This window comes from Beta vulgaris, chromosome 8 (assembly GCF_026745355.1).
Source record: "Beta vulgaris subsp. vulgaris cultivar EL10 chromosome 8, EL10.2, whole genome shotgun sequence".
Classification (NCBI taxonomy): Eukaryota; Viridiplantae; Streptophyta; class Magnoliopsida; order Caryophyllales; family Amaranthaceae; genus Beta; species Beta vulgaris.
In genome coordinates, this window is record NC_079209.1 from 36478314 (window position 1) to 36493885 (window position 15572).

General features: G+C 43.0%; 1 long non-coding RNA gene across 1 annotated transcript; it reads right to left on the reverse strand.

Annotated features, from left to right (window-relative positions):
- Window positions 1-6373: 6373 nt before the first annotated feature.
- LOC130589666 (uncharacterized) lies at window positions 6374-8551 on the reverse strand. The gene is made up of 2 exons (XR_008967263.1): window positions 7960-8551; window positions 6374-6587 (listed from the first exon to the last, which is right to left on the reverse strand). It is a non-coding gene; the product is annotated as an uncharacterized LOC130589666 (long non-coding RNA).
- Window positions 8552-15572: the final 7021 nt, after the last annotated feature.

Below are 15572 nucleotides of genomic sequence, written 5' to 3' on the forward strand. Positions count from 1 at the left end.
CGGTAGCCCTCGCCACAAAGCCACACACGAGGTCTCGCCCTCGCACACAACTTCTCGCACACCCCTCGACGATCTCGTCACAAACCCTCTCGAACACCCACGCCCAAATCCACGTCGCACTCGCTCGCACCACCCGCGTCCCTCGCTCGTCTCGCACACGAAGATGGCTCGCACGACACCACTCGCGACTTCGCACAGCGCACGCGCACCACCCTCGCACCAGTCCTCTCGTAACCCGCACAGTCTTCACACCCCTCGAGCGTCCCTCGTCGTTGCACTCGACCACACGACGATGCAGCGCTTGAACTTGCACTCACTCGAGCACGACTCGCACAGCGCGCACCACCGCACACGACTCTCGACGAGACTCCGGTGAAAGAGAGAGATGGAGAGAGAAATTCCGAGAGAAGGAGAACAACGAGAGAGAGGAGAAAATTTGAGAGAGAGAGTTTGAGACAGAGAGAGAAGATGACGACTGAGAAGGGGAGAGAGGATTAGGGTTATTCAGAAGTTTTTTTTTCTGATTTTTCCCTTCTTCTTTTCCTTTTATACTCCCCTAATCATAAAGTGGCGACCCTAGGTCAAGTGGACTCGGTTTTAGTCTTTATAAATCCGAAATTAACTAAACCGACTCGTATTATTATTATTCAATTCTTATTATTCTGTGAATAATACTAAAATACCTTTTTATTAACTTCTTTACATTTTCTTAATTAATACGAATTAACTCCAAAATACGGAGTATTACAGGCTTCCCCCTTAAAGGAAGTTTCGTCCCGAAACTTTGAGGTAGCCAGTCTTAACGACGATCTTTTGCACTTTTAAGTCCCAAAATTTCACAAGCGTTTTCTAACGTTCGCACAACATAAAGCAATAACTAACATAACTAACATAATTAACATACTTTAGGGTGAAAGCGCGAAATTCTATCGCATTCTTCCCCCCTTAAAAGAAAAGTTACGTCCCCGTAACTCACGTACCTCTTGAAAAAGCTCAGGGTACTTCAGACGCATTGCATCTTCGGCTTCCCAGTGGCTTCCTCAGATTTTGATTTCTCCACAACACTTTGACAATTCTGACGTCCTTATTCCTCGTACTCGCACTTTGCGGTCTAGGATCTGGACAGGTTTCTCCTCATAGGACAAGGTTTCGTCTACTCGACGTTTTCGGTTCAAGGACATGTGACTCATCAGGTACGTATCTCCGGAGTTGGGATACGTGAAACACGTTATGGACCCTTTCTAAGTCGTTGGGTAAATCCAGGCGATAAGCGACTTTGCCTACTCTCGCCAGTATCTCATATGGTCCTATGAATTTAGGGCTTAGCTTCCCCTTTTTCCCGAATCGCATCACTCCTTTCATTGGGACACCTTAAGCAATACTTTTTCCCCGACTTCGTAATTCTCATCCCTTCGCTTCTGATCCGCATAGGATTTTTGCCTGTCCTGTGCAGCCTTAATCTTTTCTTGAATGACTCGCACCTGATCCACTGTCTCCTGAATCATCTCAGGTCCTAACACCACAGTCTCACTAATGTCGTTATAACACAAAGGGCTACGACACTTTCTCCCATACAAGTGCTTCAAATGGTGCCATCTTAATACTAGCATGGTAGCTGTTGTTGTATGAGAATTCTATGAGGTCCAAATGGTCTTCCCATGATCCCTTGGTATTCTAAGGCACATGCTCGCAACATGTCCTCTAAGGTCTGAATAGTTCTTTCGGTTTGACCGTCGTAGCTGGGTGAAAGGTTTACTCATTAATAGCTCGCTACCAAATGCTTCCTGGACCTTTTCTAGAAATTCGAAAGGAATCGCGAATCCCTATCTGATACTATACTTGTGGGTACTCCATGCAATCGAATGACATTTTTCACATAAGTCTTGGCTAAGGCTTCCATACTCCACGTATCCTTCATAGGTATAAACCTTGTTGTCTTGGTTAGTCTTCCACTATCACCCAATGGTATTATTGCCTCCCCGACTCCTAGGTAAGGCTACAACGAAGTCCATGGATATCGAGTCCCATTTCCATGTCGGAATGTCTAAGGTTGAATCTTTCCTTGAGGTCTCTTGTGTTCACTTTTGACTTTCTGGCACGTTAGACATTTGGAAACAAACTCAGCTACTGCTCTCTTCATCCAGGCCACCAAAACATCTTCTTGAGGTCCTTATACAACTTATCTCCCCCTGGGTGGACGGAATAAGTCGTGTTATGACCCTCACTCATTATCCTTTGTTTCAACTCTTCACACTTTTGTGGCACACCACCTACCCTTATATCGTATGCTTCCATCCTCATGGATCGCAAACCCTCTGCTTTGCCCTCCTTAAGCTTTGCTTTGACTCGCTCAAGCTTCACATCCCCAGGTTGACTTCTCTTATTCGTCTAGAAAGTTGGGCTCGATGGTTAGGGCACTCATCAATCTTTCTACCTCCCCTTTGTGAACAAATTCTATCTAGAGTCTAGAAAATTCCTCACAAAGTTTGTCGGTCGTACCAATGTATTCAGGCTATGGCTAGACTTGCGACTTAACGCATCAGCAACGACGTTGGCTTTCCCCTCATGGTACTGGATGTCTAAGTCATAGTCCTTGATGAGCTCTAACCATCTGCGTTGTCTCATGTTAAGGTCTTTCTGGGTGAAGATGTATTTGAGGCTTTTGTGATCAGTGAAGATTCGACAGTCACCCCGTAAATGTAGTGTCTCCAGATCTTTAACGCAAATACTATTGCGGCCAATTCTAGGTCATGTGTTGGGTAATTGACTTCATATGGCTTCAACTGCGAGACGCATAAGCTATGACCTTCCCATTTTGCATAAGAACACAACCCAACCCATTCTTGGACGCATCACTATACACATCATATCCCTCATTCCCGTTAGGCAAGGTTAGGACAGGGGCTGATGTTAACCTCTCTTGAGCGTTTGAAAGGCTTTCTCACTGTCCTCATTCCAGTTAAACCTACAATCCTTCTTCATCAAGTTGGTCATGACTTTGCTATTTTGGAGAAGTCTTTCACAAACTCCTATAGTAACCGGCTAAACCCAAGAAATCTTATATATGTGACATTCTTTGGGTAGGCCATTTACTCACGGCTTTGATCTTTGCAGGATCTACTGACACACCCTCCTTGAGACAAAATGACCCAAAAATGACACTCTTTCCAACCAAAATTCACACTTCGAAAACTTCGCATATAGTTGGTTGTCCCTGAGTGGCTGTCAAATGACCCTCATGTTCCTCCTTCCTCCTAGAATAGATCAGTATATCGTCTATGAACACAACGACGAATTATTCGAGGTAGGGTCGGAAAATCCTATTCATAAGGTCCATGAAAACTGCAGGTGCATTAGTTAACCCAAAAGGCATACCGTAAACTCATAGTGGCCATATCTGGTCCTGAAAGGCAGTCTTAGGTATATCATGATCAACAATCCTCAACTGATGGTAACCAGACCTTAAGCTATTTTGGAGAACATCCCGCACCCTGAAGTTGGTCAAAAAGTCATCAATCCTAGGTAATGGGTACTTGTTTTTCACAGTGACATTGTTCAACTCCGATAGTCTATACACAACCTCAACTACCATCCTTCTTTTTCACAAATAAGACGGGTGCTCCCCATGGTGACATGCTAGGTCTAATATACCCTTTGTCAAGTAGTTCCTCCAACTGGTTTTTCAACTCGTTCATTTCTGCTGGAGCCATTCGATATGGGGCTTTCGAAATTGGTCCAGTCCCAGGTACTAGGTCAACGGTGAACTCTACATCTCTCCTTGGAGGCATACCAGGTATTTCTTCAGGAAAAACATCCTGGAACTCTCGGACTATGGGCACATCTTCAGGCCTTCAACGGATCATTCTCAACTCTTCTCACCGAACAAATAAATAGGGGCCATTTCTTGTCTACGTAGTTCTTAAGTTGTAAGCATTGATACCTTAATCCGGTTCTCGAGGTATTCTCCTATATGACACTCTTTTTCCCGAAGGATCCTCATCTTTTTGCGCATCGCAATCTATCTTAGCCATGTACTTCCCAAGCCAATCCATCCCCAAAATAAGTCTAGGTTCGATAAGTTAAACTCTATCAGATCAGAAGGAAAGAAACCCTCCCTATTTTCAGTGGCACTTTTAGAAATCTTTTGAGCAATTAACAGTCTCCCCAGACGGAATAACTATAGGCATAGAAATCTACTCAGACTCGACCAATGCTAAAATTCTAACAGTTGAATGGGCAATAAATGACAATGATGCTCCAGAATCAAACAATACTTTAACAGGAGTGATGTTGATAGAAAATGTACCCGTGACAACATCTCTACGAGCTTCTTCTTCTCTAGTCGTCATCATGTACAGCCTCCCCTTGCCCTTATCTTGGGAATTGGTTGCATTGTTCCCATTAGAGATCTGACTGTTGGTGTTGGTTGAAGGCTTGGAGTAGTTAGAATTCCCATTGTAAGCACTTCCCCCATTTCCATTCCCGTTTCCGTTTCCATTTCAGGGCTTGTCCCCATAATTCCCCTTCTTTTAGCCATTGGGGTTCAGTTTATTTTTCGAGTAGCACTCGTATGCTTTATGTCCCATTTTCCCGCATTCTCGATATTCGACCTTGTTACCTTCACAGTCCTTACCAGGATTGTTGTTAGGGCACTTTTTACACCTATAAACACGCTCAGGTCTGCAGTTGTTGGTGTTGTTATTACGGTTATTGTTGTTGGGATTAGAGTTGTTGTTATTGGGTCCCTTACCGAAATTCCTTTGAGGGTTTTGAGGGTTTTGGTTCCCATTATGCTTCTATTCAAACTTCTGGCCCTCGGGGTTTGGATTATCTTTCCGTTTCTCACCAAGCTTGCCCCCTTCCTCTCTCTTCCTGATGGCATAAAGATGAGCAGCTTCGCCAAACACGTGATCTAAAGAGGTGAATGTATCTCCCCCCAGTCTTCCTTGCAGGTCAAGGGTAAGTCCTAGCTCGAAACGTGAGGCTTTAGCCCCTCAGTAGGGGAACTCCAGGGCAAATCTCATCAGCTCAATGAACTTCCGTTAATACTCCTCCACAGACAGGGTCCCTTGCTTTAACATCATAAATTCATGGGCTTTCTGCTTCTTAAGATATGGAGGGTAATATTTGTCTCTCAAGGCCTTTTTGAAGGTTTTCCACCCAAAACCAGGCTGACTCAGGAGATTGTCCTTAGCTTGGGTCCACCATAAATGGGCATCTCCCTGTAGGTAGTAGCTAGCTAAGGGCACGGTTTTCTCATTAGGGAAGGATAGGGTGAAGAAAAGTTTATCAAATTCCCCAACCCAGTTCTCTAATTCCCCAGGTCCCCCTTTCCCTTCAGTACAGGTGGATTTCTACGGGAAACCTTCTCAGATAGATCCCCAACACGGTTGTGACCTTGGGCTAGGTTGGCAGTGATCTGCACCAGGTCACGTATCGATTGCTCGATATTCAGAGAGGTTTCAGGGGTGCTTCCCGTTCGAACCATTCTGCACTGAAATTAACATAATAGCTATTTCAGTGACGTACACATAATCTTTTACTCATCTAACGATTACACATTGCACAGATAACCAGTTATTGCGAACAAATTTTAAGTCTGTACTGACTTGTACTAGACACATCTTAAATAAGACGCCACAATCAATAATAAGAATAACATAATGTACTATTATTGAAAATGGAAATGTAATGTTTGTAGAGAAATACCATATATATATAAATAACTACGTAATGCTACTCACTATTCGGCATGCAAGCCTTATTAACACTAAAATAAACAAATGAATAAATATGACAAAAATAAAACCAAAGTTCTAATCCTAAATATATGACCAGAGGAATTATGGAGTATAACGGCGAGCTTCATCCTCTGATTCAGGATCCTCTATCACTTCGTCCATGTCAATCTCTTCCGCATTAGGCTCGTCGTCCTCAATGGGTATATCTTCCAGTAGGGGTCCTTGGTCTTCCATGGGTTCTTCTTCCTCAATGGGACCCTCTTCCTCAATGGGATCCTCTTCCTCAACAGGATCTTCTTCCTCAACAGGTTCTTCTTCCTCAACAGGTTCTCCTATTTTCAAAGACGTTTTAAAACGATTTCAAAATGGGTAGTATGGGATAGGAGCATATAGATCATGTTATGTGCATTAAGTCATAGGAATGATTTCAGTTGCAAATTCATTTCGTACATTGAACTCGTATGTGTTGATTGTTTGTTTAATTGAAATTGTGAAAGATTCTTGAAATCTTCGAACATGACTAGATTAAGAGGAGGTAACACCCCCAAAATCCATACACGTCTACAGCTACGTCGCATCGACTTTGGGAGTGTTATCGCTGCAATGAAATGCAAGGCATAAATAAAAAACGGTAACTCAAATTATTGTCTCAAAAACTAAAATGCAGAGGAATAAAAAATGTAAATACAACTCGGGAATCATCGACGACCCCTTTTATTCAAACCACAAACCATTTATGTAAGTCCTAGAAAATCCAATAGTACTTAATTCAAAATGCTTAAATTCAAAAACTAAAGACTAGCCCTCGTATGCTTGATATCATGCAGCAGCACCAGCACACCTAGTCTGCTCCCCATTGTAGCGTCAATGGTTCATCACAGGTCAACAAACACATAATAACACACAATCAGCTATGCTGAGTACGTAATGAACCATTGAATACATATAAGCATAAACAATGCACGCATGAGCAATCCTAAGCATGATACTACGTTATGTTACATCCTTTAATCTTTCTTTATTTGGCATCGAACGGGCACCATCATCTTACTAGAATCATACGGGCTACTGAATCCTTAATAGACAACTTGGTCTATTAGATGAAATGCAAATACAATTTCGTTCCGTCTCACACCCATCACCTTAGTATGCATACCCCCAAAATCGTAGGGAACCTTCCGCCTACTTGAGTTATCAAAAATATAAGGACACTACTATCATCACAATAGGCCTGCTTAGGAGTGTAGGACGAGTCCCACACTCCCCCCATTCTTTTCATAACCACATAGAGTCATTTACATGTTCTCTTAGTCACAGTACTCAAATCGTATCTCTTGTAACAACTCTCGTTACACTATGGATCAGATTAATATGAATACAATGCTCATGTTCATAATACGATAGAATTACGCATTCCAATGCAAAATATCGACTTCAAATTACAAACATATTACCAAACAATCTCAATCAAACGTTCCCTATCATGCTTCTAGGTTCCAATAGAATTAATTGCAACCTAATCATGATACTAATACTTGGAATTAAACTGGTACGCGTGCGTACCTTGTAACAGAGAATTTTCGTTGTCTTTAATCGAACGTTCCGCTTATGAAAGTGGGACCTAAACCGTTAAATAAATACTTTAGTGCTACGTCCTTGATAACAATATCAACTAATACGTAACTAAGACTATACGATCTAATAATTCGAAATAAACGATAGCTAAACTCCTTGTTCATGAACTTCCGTTACTAATCTATTCTAATGAGTTTAGCGTCTTTTAGGAGTCAAAGTTAGTGAGCAAACTAAACTTAGTTAGTGTAATTAGTCCACTACCTTTACCAAACCAATCAAGTCATGTGTGCAACCACGTCTTATGTCCAAAAATCTTAGGTCCAATCCAGTCTTATGTCCAAAAGTCTTATGTCCAAAAGTCAGGTCTTATGTCCAAAAGTCTTATGTCCAAAAGTCTAGTCTTATAATAAGATGGTACCTCCAATCAATAACAGTAATATAATTTTCTACTTTCCATCTTGCTTAATTACAAACATAAACCAGATTCTCAACTTAAAATCAGAATAATAAATTAAAACTAATTATACAGTCTAATTAATTACTAATTAACTTGAATTACTAATTAACTAATTACAACTTAACATAATTATGAAAGCAGAAAATATAATTAAACTAATATAATATGTACATATTAGGTTTATACCGCTAAACTCGCCGGCGTCAAAATCCGGCAATGAACGAAAATTCCGATAGCCCTCGCCACATAGCCACACACGAGGTCTCGCCCTCGCACAAACCTTCTCGCACACCGCTCGACGATCTCGTCGCAAACCCTCTCGAACACCCACGCACAAATCCACGTCGCACTCGCTCGCACCACCCGCGTCCCTCGCTCGTCTCACACACAAAGATGGCTCGCACAAAACCACTCGCGACTTCGCACAGCGCACGCGCACCACCCTCGCACCAGTTCTCTCGTAACCCGCACAGTCTTCGCACCCCTCGATCGACCCTCATCGTTGCACTCAACCACACGACGACGCAGCACTCGAACTCGCACTCACTCGAGCACGACTCGCACAACGCGCACCACCACACACGACTCTCGACGAGACACCCGTGAAAGAGAGAGATGGAGAGAGAAATTCCGAGAGAAGAAGAACAGCGAGAGAGAGAGTTTGAGAGAGAGAGAAGATGACGGCTGAGAAGGGGAGAGAGGATTACGGTTTTTCTGAAGTTTTTTTTTTTTCTGATTTTTCCCTTCTTCTTTTCCTTTTATACTCCCCTAATTATAAAGTGGCGACCCTAGGTCAAGTGGACTCGGTGTTAGTCTTTATAAATCCGAAATTAACTAAACCGACTCGTATTATTATTATTCTATTCTTATTATTCTGTGAATAATACTAAAATACCTTTTTATTAACTTCTTTACATTTTCTTAATTAATACGAATTAACTCCAAAATACGGAGTATTACAAATCTAGCCGACGAAGGGAAATTGAATCGATATCTGAAGGATCCAAAAGAGAAGAAAGTCGAACCCCGCCAAGAAAAGCAGACTCGAAGTGATGAGACTGCAGGGTATGTTAACGTCATTGCAGGAGGGTTCGCCTCGGGCGGCTTAACCAGCCGCTCTCACAAAAAACACCTCTACACCCTGAAACACGGGTGTGATGCGACCTCTTCCGCAATATGCCCGACTATGTATAATCCCCCACAATTTTAAAGAATTTTCATAAATATATTAAAGTATTTATGTAGTTATATTTAAATCCAAATGAGTTTGGAAAATGATTTGACTTTTAAAAAGGGTTGACTATTTTAAAAGTCAACTAAAAATATTTTTCATAGCTTAATAAAATTTGTAATATTTAATTAAGCATGTTTTAATAAGAGTTTTAATTATTAGTATTTGAAAAGGAAGCTTAATGGAATCAAAAGCCCAAAAGTGATAAAAAGGGAAAGGTTATTTGATGACTAAAGTCCTAATGAGCCCATCTTATTAGTCATCAAAGTTTTATTTATTAAAATTTCTTTTCCTAAGCCCAAAAGGAAAAGTCTCTATTTAAATATCCTAAAAACCCAAATTTTACCCTACACACTTTATTTCTCTCTCCTCTTCCACGTGACTTTTCTTTCTCTCTCTCCACTCGGCGCCTTCTTTCCTCTCTCTTCTCCTTTGTGCGCCATCTTTATTTCTCTCAAAAATTGTTTCTTCTTCTTCAAGTAACGTTTCTTGTTGAACAAGAAACATCACGAAACTTTGATTGAGCCAAGAAACCGCTGCCGACCGTCCTGTGCTGCTGCTATTGCCACCGGCTTCCTTCCTTCTCCATTGTTGTGGTTGTTTTTCTATCTTTCTCTTCAAGATTCCATTAAAGTAATAGTTTTTATATTATTTTTATTTTTAGCATGTTTATGATTTAAATTATTGTTTTAATGCTAAAAATACGGCTTATATATATAATATATAATAAATTCAGATTTTATATATTAAGTTATTTTCAGTTTTTATTTGAAAGTTATAGTTTTTAGGGTTTTTAATCACTAGAAACTATATTTATAAAGTATAAATCATGAGATTTGGTTAGCATATAATTTTATACGTATTAAATATATTTTCAGAAGATTTATAAAATTTTATAAGTGCTGTAATTTTAGAAAATACGTATTTTAAGGGTTTTAAATGATTTTTAATCACTAGAATAGTTGTACTATACTAGGGATTAAAAATAACGAAAGTTTGATACGTAAAAACGATTTTAAAACACGTTTAAGGGGTTTTGATCGTTTTAAAGTTGCTGTAAATTTTTAGTCGAGATATTTATTTCATTATTTTATTTTCTAGGCGGAGATTTCGTAGTAGGAGACTTTTAGAGCGTAAAAGTGGCCTACAGATTTGTTTATACAAGGTACGTACATTGTCTACGTGCTATATGATTTAGAAACATGCTCTAAGAGTATTTTTATTTATTAGTATCATGTATAGGACTCTATTTGTTCATATATATGATTTACTGGAATTGTTTTACATGTTATTTGCCTGTGTGCTACATGTAAACTAGAAGTATTTATGAGTATAATGTTTGTATGGAAGTTTGATGCAAGCAGATAAGTCAAGTTTATGTATCAATTCGTGAGTGAATCAATGTAAGTTAGATTGAATCATGTTGTACATGGATTCTTGAGTATTATTTATTTATCTTATAAGAACCGTGGATCTTATTTGGTAAGTACAAGTTATATCTATATAGAGGTAATTGTTATTGTTGGCTAGGTTCAACAAGTAAGTTGTAAAGTATAAAAAGAAGTTAAAGGAGTTTGATTGATAAGTTGTGAACACTTGTTAATCCAAAGATAAAAAGGAATTCTGTTATGATTGTATGATATTAGTTATGTGTTATTTCTTGGTTGGTGTCAACACAAGTATTAAAATGTATTCAACGTAAAGTGAAACGAGAATAGGTTATAGACTTTAGACTGGTGCACGTCTAGAGTTGGACACTAAGGGTTGGAGTACATGGTGGTAGCCCATGGCTTTTCTAGGATTGGATTGATCACCATTCCTCATTAGTTAAAGGTTCCTCGATATCGCAGGTCATTTTGGAATATGTGGTAGCTCCCTATTTCCTATTTTCGTATAGACAACTCGTCCAATAACTATTCCATTTAAAGAAAATAAATAAAGTTTAGAGTCTAGTTCAGTAAGAGTTGTCTGCAGATTATTATATGTTTTATATTATTTTTATTCCTGCAAGTTATATTTTGTAGTATCATGTTTAGGTTATGTATGTCTGATATGTAGTACTCAGCTTTGCTGATTACGTGCTTGTCTGTGTTTGTGATCATGGCTTTGCCTATTGATCCTGTGGTGATCCTTCGGGGGAGCAGAGTTGAGACGGCATTGACATTACAGGTTCGAAGATGCATCTCATTGGGAATCTGGAATGGAGAGACTCTTGTATTATTAGTTTTATTTAAGTTGTTTTCATAGGAGTTATGTTTCAGACAATAGTTTTAAGTTGGTGTGTTTTAATTTCTGACATAGTTATTGATTTCATAAGTTTTAATAAAGTTGTTTTAGTAAGTTGTTTTCCGCTGTAAAATTCTGAGTAAGCCGAAACGTTATCACACGGGCGATAATGCCTGGGTAATTCTCTAATGTTATTATAAAAGTAGAAAGAGAGAATTATCGGGGTGTTACACTATGACCTTCAAAGATAGCCATCGACCCATACAAACCCCGCACGACGACCCTTTGGTTGTCGAAATGAAGATAGCCAATCTGCGGGTAGGTCGAGTTCTGATTGGTAGCGGGAGCTCTGCGGATATCATCACCATGGACTGCCTAAGGAAGCTGAAATACGAAGAAAAGGACCTTGCCCCCATCGACCAGCCGCTGGTGGGATTTGGGGGACAATCCGTTCATCCCCTCGGCTCAGTCAAACTGCCCACACTAATGGGGGAGAAGGGGGCAGTCGGAATGTCATCATCGATAACCTAGTGGTCGACACCAGCCTTCCTTATAATGTGATCATAGGGCGCCCCACATTCAACAAAGTAAAGGCCGCCATCTCGACGTAACAACTGCTCCTGTAGTTCGAGGGGGATGACGGGAAGGTCGCAAGATTATTCGGCGACCAGAAGTCCGCCCGAGAATGTTACGTCAACAGTTTAAAAAGCCAGAACGAGGAAGTCTCCCGTAAAAGAAAGTGTCCCGAGCCAGAGGGGCCCCTCCCTGTGATAGGGCTATACATGGCCGATAATCCAAAACGGTACGAGAGACCTCGCCCTGCGGATCGAGATGAAGAAGTGTGCATTGATAGTGAACATAACCGCACGGTCCGAATAGGCAAGGAGGTCCCCGAAGGGATTAGGACTCAAATCCTCGAAGTCATCAAAGAATTTCAAGATGTATTCGCTTATACTGTTGACGAGATGCCTGGAATCGTCCCTGAGCTTATGGTCCATCGGCTCAACATTCGAGAAGGATATAAGCCAATCAAACAAAAATTGAGGCACCAAGGGGCCGAAAGGAGTGCAGTGGCCTCCGAGGAGGTGCAAAAGTTGCTAGCCGCCAGTTTCATTCGAGAATGCCAATATACCGAGTGGTTAGCCAAGTGGTCCTGGTCCGAAAGCAAACCGGAGCCTGGAGGATGTGCGTCGATTTCACAGACCTGAACAAGGCCTGCCCAAAAGATGACTTCCCCCTACCCAAGATTGACAGGTTGGTTGACTCGACAGCCGGCCATGCATTGTTTAGCTTCATGGATGCAAATGCGGGGTATCATTAGAGTCCCGATGGCCGCTGAAGACCAAGTCCATACCGCCTTCACCACAAGTTCAGGGGTATATTGCTACAAAGTAATGCCTTTCGGCCTCAAGAATGCCGGGGCCACTTACCAGTGTTTTGTAAACAAGATGTTCGAAAAGCAGATCGGACGGAATGTCGAGGTCTATGTCGACGACATGATCGTCAAAAGCAAGAAATAAGAAGATCACTTCTCCGATTTAAGAGAAACACTTTCCACTATACGCACCCACAACATGAAGCTGAATCCGAAGAAGTGTGTCTTCGGTGTAAGGGGAGGATAAGAGCCTCCATGTCTTTCGAGCTCTAAAGTAGTCAACATTTGAATGGGATGCTTCAGCGGAAGAAGCATTCCAACAACTCAAAAACCATCTATCAAGTCTTCCCAAGTTAGTTTCACCTGTACCAGGAGAAACACTCTTCGTGTACCTCACGGTATCTGAGCACGCCATTAGTGCGGTCCTCGTGGCCGAACGTGAGAAGAATCAACATCCGGCATACTTCGTGAGTCACGCCTTCCGAGGCGCAGAGTCCAAGTATCTCCCAATCGAGAAAATGATTTTTGCCCTGGTTCTGGCAACTCGGAAGCTTAAGCCTTACTTCCAGGCTTACCCTATTAAAGTTCTCACAAGCCAGCCTATCCGAAAGGTGATCGAGGGGAAGAATTAGTCGAGCAGGGTTACGGATTGGGCCAACCAAATATCGGACTTTGGCATAGAATTCGAGCCCAGCGCGCCATAAAATCTCAAGCCCTCGCTGATTTCATAGCAGAGTGTACCTCCCGCCCTGAGTCTATCGAAAAGAGATCCTGGAACCTCTTCGTCGATGGATCGTCATCCAAAGTAGGATGTGGCGTTGGGCTCCTAATCCTCGATCCGCAGGCCAATAGAACTGAGTATGCGGTCAAGTTCGACTTTGCCGCCTCAAATAACGAGGCCGAATACGAAGCGCTCCTCTTAGACATCCAGCTTTGCAAAGCGGCCAGCGCTCGAGAACTCAAGGCCCACTCTGACTGCTAATTAATCATTGGATATGTAACAAGGGAGTTCGAGGCAAAGGAAGACAGTATGAGGATGTAACTAAGGAAGGTGAAAGCAGAAATTTCCAGCTTATCCCTCTTCTCTATAACTCACATCCCTTGATTAGAGAATCAGCAAGCAGACGCCTTATCAAGATTGGCGAGTTCGGCAGAAGATCTCTCGCCTCGACCCATAGTGTGGGAAGTCCTGAAGGCGCCCAACATTAATAGGGGAGTAACCACTCTCGACAGAAGTCCTACTTGGATGGACAAAATAATAACATTCATTCGAGATGGTGTCCTCCCTGAAGATGAGCTCAAGGTAGAGCGAATTCGAAGGCGAGCACGTTGGTTCGCCTATCATGAAGGACAGTTATATAAGAAATCATTCACTCACCCCCTCCTCCGTTGTCTCACCTCCCAAAAGGGGGACTATGTTCTTCGAGAGACTCACTGAGGGTCATGTGGAAGCCATTAAGGGGCACGAACCATTGTCGCCAAGGCACTCCAAGCAGGGTATTACTGACCCACCATGAGGGAGGATGCCTCGGCTATGGTTTGGAAATGCAAAGAATGCCAAATGCACGCCAACCTACCCCATCAAGCTGCAAGCACCTTGACCACTATTCAAGCCCCCTTGCCTTTCGACATGAAAACCTCTCCTCACCGGAGCTCTAACTCCCTGGGCAATCCACGCCCAGATGGAGGCCGAAGACCTACTTTTAGGCACCTCACCCAGATCGAGTGGGGGATATCTCGGCCACCATCGCTGCTGAGATCGACACCCGTCAAGCGCTACGGTGTCATACCCCTCGAGTGAACTAGGGGCCCCTGGGTAACCTCGAGCGAGGTCGCTTCCCCGAGTTACCTGGGACTTATCGGCTCCCAACTAACCACGAGCGAAGTCTCAGAACTTCCTCGAGTTATCCAAGGCCCATTGGCCTCTGGGTAACCTCGAGCGAGGTCTCTTAACTTCCTCGAGTTACCTGGGGCTCATTGTCCCCTGGGTAACCTCAAGCGAGGTCTCTCAACTTTCTCGAGTTATCAGGGGCTCATTGGCCTCTGGGTAACCTCAAGCGAGGGCTCAACTTCCTCGAGTTACCTGGGGCTCATTGGCCCTTGGGTAACCTCGAGCGAGGTCCGTCAACTTCCTCGAGTTACCTGGGGTTCATTGGCCCCTGGGTAACCTCGAGCGAGGTCGCTTGACTTCCTCGAGTTACCTGGGGCTCATTGGCCGCTAGGTAACCTCGAGCGAGGTCTCTTAACTTCCTCGAGTTACCTGGGGCTCATTGGCCCCTAGAAAACCTCGAGCGAGGTCTCTTGACTTCCTCGAGTTACCTGGGGCTCATTGGCCCCTAGGTAACCTCGAGCGAGGTCTCTGAACTTCCTCGAGTTACCTGGGGCTCATTGGCTCCTGGGTAACCTCGAGCGAGGTCCCTCAACTTCCTCGAGTTACCTGGGGCTCATTGGCCCCTAGGTAACCTCGAGCGAGGTCCCTCAACTTCCTCGAGTTATCTGGGGCTCATTGGCCCCTAGGTAACCTCGAGCGAGGTCTCTTGACTTTCTCGAGTTACCCGGGGCTCATTGGCCCCTAGGTTACCTCGAGCGAGGTCTCTTGACTCCCTCGAATTACCTGGGGCTCATTGGCCCCTGGGTAACCTCGAGCGAGGTCTCTTGACTCCCTCGAGTTACCTGGGGCTCATTGGCCCTAGGTGGCCTCAAGCCAGGACCTTTCCACCCCACGGAACACGCAACAACTTGTCCATGAAGGGTGTCCGGGTAATTTCCGCAAAATACGTGGCATCGACGGTGGTCCTTCCTAGATATTTCGCGTGGGGCTAATGTTTGGGCCCAATATTGCCTAGTGGGCCACTACATTCTCCAAGGCTCTAGGGGTTGGTGCCAGCGTGGAATTCCTCTAGTGGGACCCACCAACCTTAAATTCTGTGCCAGCATGGCAGAGACAATCTTCACACATTCAACGCC